Raw genomic sequence first — 8,359 nt, forward strand, 5'->3', positions numbered from 1 at the left:
GATACAACTTTTAATTTTTAAAAATGTATGTATTAGAAGTTTTGGGGTCATCCTAAGACGTACTTAGGGGTCACTCCTGATTAAGAACTTGGAGGCTTCTCCTAGCATTTCTGAATTTTAATAAGTGCAAGATATTTACTGAGAGGTTTACTCAATTTCATCTCACTCAACTGAGGGATTTACTGAGTGCAAGACCAGATCCTAACCCCTCCCTTTTTATCTCTCCAGCCTCTTTTTGTTTGCTTGCTTTTGTTCTAGGGACACACCTGACAGTGCTCAGGATTTACTCCTGGAGTTATGTTTAGGGATCACTCCTGGTAGTAATTGGGAGACCATAAATCATGCCTAAGTTTGATAATGTACGGCAAGACCCTACCCACTATACTACAGGTCTATCTCCAATCCCTATATTTTTAAAGTCATCTACTTGAGTGCTTATAGGAACAGCCTAGCTGGCATTCTAATTAGTTGGTGCTGGTTCTTGGTTCTCTTGAAGACATATTTAATAATTCTAGGGAACCAGATCTGAAAGGTGTTCAGTAAGTCACCATACTTTCATTCACTATAAGTTTCCTCTTCGCTTTTTCTTTATCAGCCATCAGAGCAATACAAAGAGCAAAGAAAAAAAAGGTCTGTAATTTCTCTGAATAAAACTGCCCTAATGAAACATCTTAAAATACAAAATCTCAGGGCTGGAGCAGTGGTGCAAGCAATAAGGCATTTGCCTTGCATGGCTAACCTATGAGGGATCTCGGTTCGATCCCCTAGCATCCCATATGGTCCCCTAAGCCAGGAGCAATTTCTGAGCACATAGCCAGGAATAATCCTAATTATCACCAAGGGTGGTCCAAAAAAAAAAACAAACAAAAATTTAAAATTGTTGGCTCCAGTATCTGAAAGGCTAATTTAATAAATCTGGCAATAAGTTAGGGATCCAGGGATCCAGCACTAGAAACAAATCCTCAAAAATTTTTAAGAAAGGGGCCAGAGAGAGAGCATAGAGGTAGGGCATTTGCCTTGCATGCAGAAGGACGGTGGTTTGAATCCCGGCATCCCATATGGTTTCCTGAGCCTGCCAGGAGCAATTTCTGAGCGCAGAGCCAGGAGTAATCCCTGAGCACTGCTGGGTGTGACCCTAAAACAAAACAAAACAAAAAAATTCTTATGAAAACAGTTCCAATAGACTTCGAAGACCACACTTCTACAAAGCTGATCTCAGGAAAATTCTTCAATGAGTTAAGGCAGGGAGCTCCTTAGCTGTAATGGAGAGTGTGTTGATAGTATATTCAAAAATCTAGCAATCGTGCCTTGGAAATGAATACTTGGAAATATTTGATGGGACACTCAGTGAGAAGCAGACATTTAGAAAGTTATGAAGCTTTACTCTGCATAGCCTGTAAATTCCACATATATGCATTAATTAGGTGACAAGACATAATTAGACTATTTGCAGTAATGATTGAAAAATAAATATTTTATGGGCCAAAAGGGCACAATTTTAACACTCCCTACTGATTTCTTTAGCTTCCCATGCCAGCTGAAAAGCGAATGCTCATTTCTTTAGATTACAATGTTGACTGAGAACTCAAGACAATTACAAGTGGTAATAATGCTGCGTGATTATATACTGCCTGGTAGTATTTACATGGGGTATGAAATCAGGGGCCTTTCTTCAGAACTGAACCTTCATGCGCATCCTTTCACAGAAAGATCTTCAAGGATGAATTTCATATCACAATTAAGAAATAAGGGCCTCTGATCATGACATGAACTGCAAGAAGAGAACAATTAGAATAATCTATCAGCCCAAAGGAGTGAGATGAAATGGGAGGGAGGATGAGAGTAACAACCAGCTTGGTAATAGTAAGTATCATTTGAGCATCTTTTATGTTTGTCCTTGAGTCCTGTGGTAGGTACTATGTGCTGGTGGCTGGAGAATGGGGATAAAGAAAGTAGAAATAGAACAAGGTCATAGAATGTACTTGGGAGATAAAATACATCTGACAGAAAGCTGCTCTTCTAGATAGGGAAAGGCATTTAGCAACATGTCCTCTAAGTTAGCACACATTGGCTCATGAATCCTCATAATAAAAGCAGAAAATTTGAATGGCTTGTTCAGTATCACACAGCTAAGTCCTACCTTAACAAGTCTGGTGCTTTGGGATTTCCCTCAGCAACCCACGCTGTCTTGAACTCTTTCACAACAGCTTTCTTTTCTATTCTTGCTGCCTATAGCACTGGCTGAACACTTATCCCTTAATGACTTAATCCCAAGTAAGATGGGCACTAGTCTCTTCCGTCCCATCCCTCCAGCCCAACTATGGGAAATTTTTATGGCACCCCCAAGTTTTCCTACTTCCTGCATACTCAGCATACTACTTCCTGTATACTCAATATCTCTAGGATATTCAAATACATCTCCAAGTTTCACGCCTAGTTTCTGTGAGAACATGCTTATGGCTTAAAAAAACAAATATTCACATGAATGAACAAACTATACTACTTTGATTGAACTGTGTATTACAAATGATGTCAAACTGAGATGCATATAATAACAACCCATGTTAGTAAGCTCCTGGGTTTTGTAGGTCAAGAATTTAGATAGGGTGTTGGGAGAGAAGGTTCGAATGCCTAAAAGTGACTAGAACAGGTGGGAGAGGGCAGGTTTTAGATGTCTTCTGACATCTAAACTGTGCTGACCTGGAACAATTACAGGAGAAACTTAGCTATGGCTTCCCTATGTATGTAGTTTCCCTTTTAGCTTCCCTCCAAGATGGACTCAGATTGGTCAGATTTCTTACATTCAGGTTCAAAGCTTCTAAAGCAAATGTTCCAGTGAAGAAACAAGATAAGAAAATGCAGACTTTGAACAATGTTTGAAACATTCTAAACTTGTCTGGGCTCAAGAAAATGTATCATAAGCTGCATAGTTTAGTAGCATGAGCATTGTTTTAAAAATCTGACATGCAAATAAACAAAAACATTACTTTTAAATTCCCATTTTTTTCCTCTTCAGGAAAGTCAGTCATTTCTAAATTCTAAGCTCTTGCTTACTTAAAAGAAAGTAAATACTTATTGTCTTTATAAGATGAGTAAATAATTCAATGGAGTTAAATGTAAAGAATTCAGCCTAGTACAAATAATGTAAAATATTCTTGGAATCTCACCACCTAGAAATAACTACTGTTGACTTTTGAAGAATATTCTTTCAGCAATTTTTCTGTGCATCCACAGATATAAATACATGACTGGTTTGAAATGTATACGATCATACTATTGAGCTCTTTTGAAATATATTCTTTTGTTTCCCCTCAATAGTATGTCAATTTTTCTATGTTGCAACAGAAACGGTTGGTTTCTTTTCCAGAAATGGTTGGACCTTTCCCCCTTCCAAACAGAACTCCTGTTTTAATTCAGACAGCCATTCTCTTCTGAGAGGCAATTTGTTTTGGGAAGGCAGACTCTATCTCCAGTCCCCAGGGTAAAAGATGATTGGGCTTAGCTAAAATAGCAGTCCATTCCTCTGGCCAGTGACTAGAATGATGATGGAATGTGACAGGATTATGGGTAAAGTGAGGGCAAGATTGATGGAGAGTTTGGAAAATGGGTTTTCCAAATAATACAAGGAGCTACTTTGAAAGGCCCTCCCTCCCTCCACCGACCATACTTTCTGCACAGGTTGGGGAATGCTACAGCAGCATTAGGAATATTGCTGTGGATACTAAAGTACTTGCTATTTAATTTAAATGAGTTGAACTGTGTTAAACTGATACTTGTCCAGAAATAAAATCATTTAAAATTACTTTGAATGTCTGTCTTTTTTTGTTTGTCTATTTGTTTACAGCATGAATGTACAGTTGAATCAACTCTGTTGGCTCAATTCCTGATTGTTAATCACCTAATCTGTCTTCTAAATTTTTAAATAGTGGTCACAACCAGCAGAGTTGGGAGGCCCAGGGCCAGTCCTGGGATAAGGGCCTGACCCATTAGGCATTTTTTTCTGGAGGAGTGCCAATGTGACTGAATCTTAGTTTCCCGATTTGAACTGTATCACAGTTGTAAATCACAACTTCAGTCTGCTATGAACTGTCCACCTTACCTGCTGTCTGACTCTTCAATCCCAGTGGTTATTATTTTTATATTTTATTACTTACCACCTCTCAGGGGTCCTCAAACTTTTTAAACAGGGGACCAGTTCACTGTCCCTCAGACCATTGGAGGGCCTGACTATAGTAAAAACAAAACTTATGAACGAATTCTTATGCACACTGCATATCTTATTTTGCAATGAAGAAACAAAACAGATACAAATACAATATGTGGCCCGCGGGCCATAGTTTGAGGACCACTGATAGAGGGATGCATGTGTAAGAATGGAAATAGGATCCCTGCTCTCAACATGTGGCGATAAAACATTGTTGGCTTTCTTTCCAGAAGGGCCAAGACTACCTGCTATTTTTCAAAACCCTTTTTGGAGGATCAAGTTGAGAGGGTTGATCAAGAACCCGAAGTCTGGTGCTTGCTGAGCTGCACTTACCAGAGTCAGTCCTCTAAGTGTGCAGGGACAGTAAGGGCCTGCTCCAGGGCCCCTAGAACTGGGTATGGGGTGGAGGTGGGATACAGAAACAACTTTGGTCACTGTCAGATTCTTTCTCCCTAAGCCTCCTCCTGGCTCCCCAGTAGCCTGGCAGCCTGGGCCCAGCCTCTGTCCCCTGGCTTCTCCCCCTCCTTCCTAGTAGGCTCTTTCTGGCCTGTCAGTGGCAGCTTGTCAAGCAGGTCCCCCAGCGCTAGCCTGGGCCACAATGCAAAGGCGCCTCCTGGTGTTTGCATTTGAATAGGGAGCCAGGCCAGCAGTCAGACAATGAGGCTCGCGTAGGAGGCTCGGTGGGGAGAATTTGGACTGAGAGCCTTCCCGCAGCTTCACCAGGCCACCGCGAAGACACGAAGGCTGCTCTTCTCGCCACTGACTCTGAAGACTGGTTTCTCCCTGGCAGAGATCCTAGATAGCGTCCTTGTCTTTCCCTTTTGTTGGGGCTGCCTGTTCCTGGGGCGAGGAATACATCAGTGCAGCCAGAGATCTCCTGATCTCCCCCACTCAGCTCACTTCCTAGTAGTGCTGTCCCTTGCCAGGAGGGAAGCAGCGCCCCAACCCTTCAATTTGCTGTGGGAGGGGGCTTCATTTCCATCCCCACTATCCCCTCCAACCACTCTCATTGCGGCCCCACACAATGAGTCCCGTCTTAGCCTAGGAACCTTGTCCAAATCTCCCAGTTTCTGGGAATATGTCTTTCATCTATACAATGAGGAGAAATGAGAACTTTTTAGGTTGTCTTGTTTTTATTTTAGGGCTATACTTGGCTGAGCTCAGGGCTTATTTCTGACTGTGCTCTGGGATCTCTCCTGGCAGGAGACTGACCATATGTGGTAATGAGGATTGGACCTAGCTCACCCATGTGCAAGGCAAGAGCTCTGAATGAACCCACTCTGGACTGCAAAATGAGAACTTCTTTCTGACTGAGCAAGATCAGGAATCCATGGGGCCTGTCCATTGAACCAGGCCACAGAAGCCTGAACCACGAAGCTAGTCCAGTTGGACTCAAACCTTGACCTTGCTGGCTCCTAGACCCACAAATGCATCAAGAAGATTATTCTGGAAAAAGGGCTAGGGCCAAAATCAACCTTGGGTTCCTGATTCCAGCAAGAGCTTATGCTGGCCCCAGCAGAGCTATATGTGAGTCCCAGGTTCTGGAGGACCAGGCAGGGACAAAGCTCCTTCTCAGGCCCAGGCCTGCAGGCTTCTTGCCTGAAAGGCAGGAAGGGGGGTGAGGGCTGTATCCTGCCAGGGACGGCATTTCCTCATTCAGGTGACACAGCTTAAATACCACTGATAGTGAGTTGCACGTCTGTTTATAGGGCAAACTTGGCCAGGCCAGGTGTTCCCTGGGGGGCAGGAGCATAGCTCTAATCCCTCTGTTTACTGTGAGGGCTCAATGAGACTCTATTGTCTTAGGCAGAACAGTGAGGTGTCTGCTGCTCCATACTGGGTGCTGGGTCTGAACAGTGATGTCACCCCAGTAAGGTTGCTCACTACCTTTACGGCTGATATTCCAAAGGAAACAGCAGGTGCAAAAATTAGGTTTATTTATGAGCTAGCAATTGAAAAAGACAGTGGGTTCATGCCACTCCCAAATCATCTTGTCTGCATGGTACTAAGAAGGAGTTTTTATATAAGACAAGAGAATAGAGGAGCGTGTTTTTATGAAAGAAATTTTGGGTTTATAATGATTGCTTCCTGGGATGATCCCTTGGATCTCACGTCCCAATTATTTATAATAAAGATTTGGACCTCAGGGTGGAGATAGGAAAAGGGTTAAGACACTAGCCTGATGACCCCCGCCTGTACTCTAGACAGGCTTTCCATTTTCCCCATACATTCTCGTTATTAGGACAGTTCAAAATGTAGTCGGGTGGGGAGGAGGGAGACTTGGGACATTGGTGATGGGAACGTTGCACTGGTGATGGGTGGTGTTCTTTACATGACTGAAACCCAAACACAATCATGTATGTAATTAAGGTGTTTAAATAAATTTAAAAAAAAAAGATAAAAAAAAAAGAGTTGGGAAGGAGGGAGGAGGGGCATTGGTGATGTAAAGGGTGCTTAAATAAAGATTTTATATATATAAAAAAGAATAATTAATAGCCTAAAGTAAAATTGCTTTCAATTTTAAAAACAATAATGTTTCATTGAATAAATAAAATGATCTGGTTATGCTGTCAAAAAAAAAAAAAAAAGACACTAGCCTTACACACAGCTAATTCCAGTTAGATCCCTAGTACCACATAAAGTCCCCTGAGTCCTGCCAGGAGTGATTGATCACAGAGCTAGACGTGAGGGATGAGGTGATGGTGGTCAGGCCTTTTTATCTTTTTGGACAAAGTAAGACTAGGGAGCATTCTCAACATTTTCAGCCATTTCTGCCCAGCAAAGTTTTCTGGTCTCTGAAATTGAATTCAATCCTATTTGGGGTTGGGGAAGGGTACAAGGAACACTGACTTCACCAAAACCATTTTGGGTGGGTAGAGAAGGATATTCACCACCTTTTGAGTTGCAATGCCTTGTGACTCGTCAAGTCCATAATAAGCCACTGAAACTGTTTGGTCTAGGGTGGCCCTTTGCGAAGCTGGAGTGTGAATGAGAATGTTGTGGTCCATGTGGGTGTCTGTGTGGCACTCACACTAGCTCCTTCCTATGAGTAATAAAGTGTATGTGTCCTATGTCCAACAAGAGGGGCTCCACTTCCTGGAAGAGGGAAGCAGAGCCCAGAGAGTTCCAGGTGCCTGCTCCCAGCACACCCCAACAAGCTGCAGCTCTGAGAGTAAACCAGACTCAGCGCATGGTTTGGAGGCAGGCAGGCAGGCAGGGAGTTTATGCCTCTGTGATCTGGTGATTCCCCCACTTTTTAATTGTTCATTTCTCATTTCCTTTTCTTTGGGGGGGGGCACAGCCCATTGAGTCATCTCCCTGGTCTCTCTGTTTGGTGGGCACAGGCAAAGCAAAGAAATGGTTGATGGTAGATAGAAAAGAATGTTCATACCATGATACACAGGCCTCAGCAAATAGTATGCAGAAAGCACTGTGGCTTAGGTGGACAGATAGCAGATGAATCACTGACTTAAAACTCAGATTTCCATGCAGTAGGGGCTGGAAGACTGTAGTTCTTTCAATGAAGCACCGGGTGACATAGGCATGATTTTGCAACTGTCTCCTCCATCAGATTTTGCCTCCTGGAGAGTAGAGACTGATATGAGTAACTACCACCTATTCCTGTCGTCCTTTACTTTGGTTTTGGAGCCATATCTGGCATGACTTCTAGTTCTTATCACTCCCTGTGGTAATTAGGGTAATTAGGGGACTGTATATAGATCGAGGGTTGAACCAGGTTTAGCTGTAGGCAATTAGAGTTGCCGAAACCCCTGCAGTAGCTCTTCTGCCAACCTGTTACTAATTCCAACTGTTTGTTCACTCATGAGTGTGGCCACATGATGAGCCAACATCCATGGCTTACAGTGAAGAAGCCACCTGAGGGGTCATTTCTCCAGACTGAAGGAGGTCAAGAAGAGGACATTGCCTCTCTCCATGAAGAGAGAGGCAGAAGCTGGAGAAGTGGGAGGATTTGGTCATCTAGAAAAGGTTCTTTTAGGTAAGGGGAGCAAGTGGGGAGTAGAAAAGTGTCCTAGGGGAGCATGACAGGAATGAGGAAGGATTGGAGAAAAGGAAAGTACCCCAAGCAATGGTCTTTATCATGCTAAGCAGCTGAGACTTCAATGTGGGTAAGTCAGCTGCAGACAGAATTCCTCA

Source organism: Suncus etruscus, chromosome 9 (genome assembly GCF_024139225.1).
Source record: "Suncus etruscus isolate mSunEtr1 chromosome 9, mSunEtr1.pri.cur, whole genome shotgun sequence".
Lineage (NCBI taxonomy): Eukaryota > Metazoa > Chordata > Mammalia > Eulipotyphla > Soricidae > Suncus > Suncus etruscus.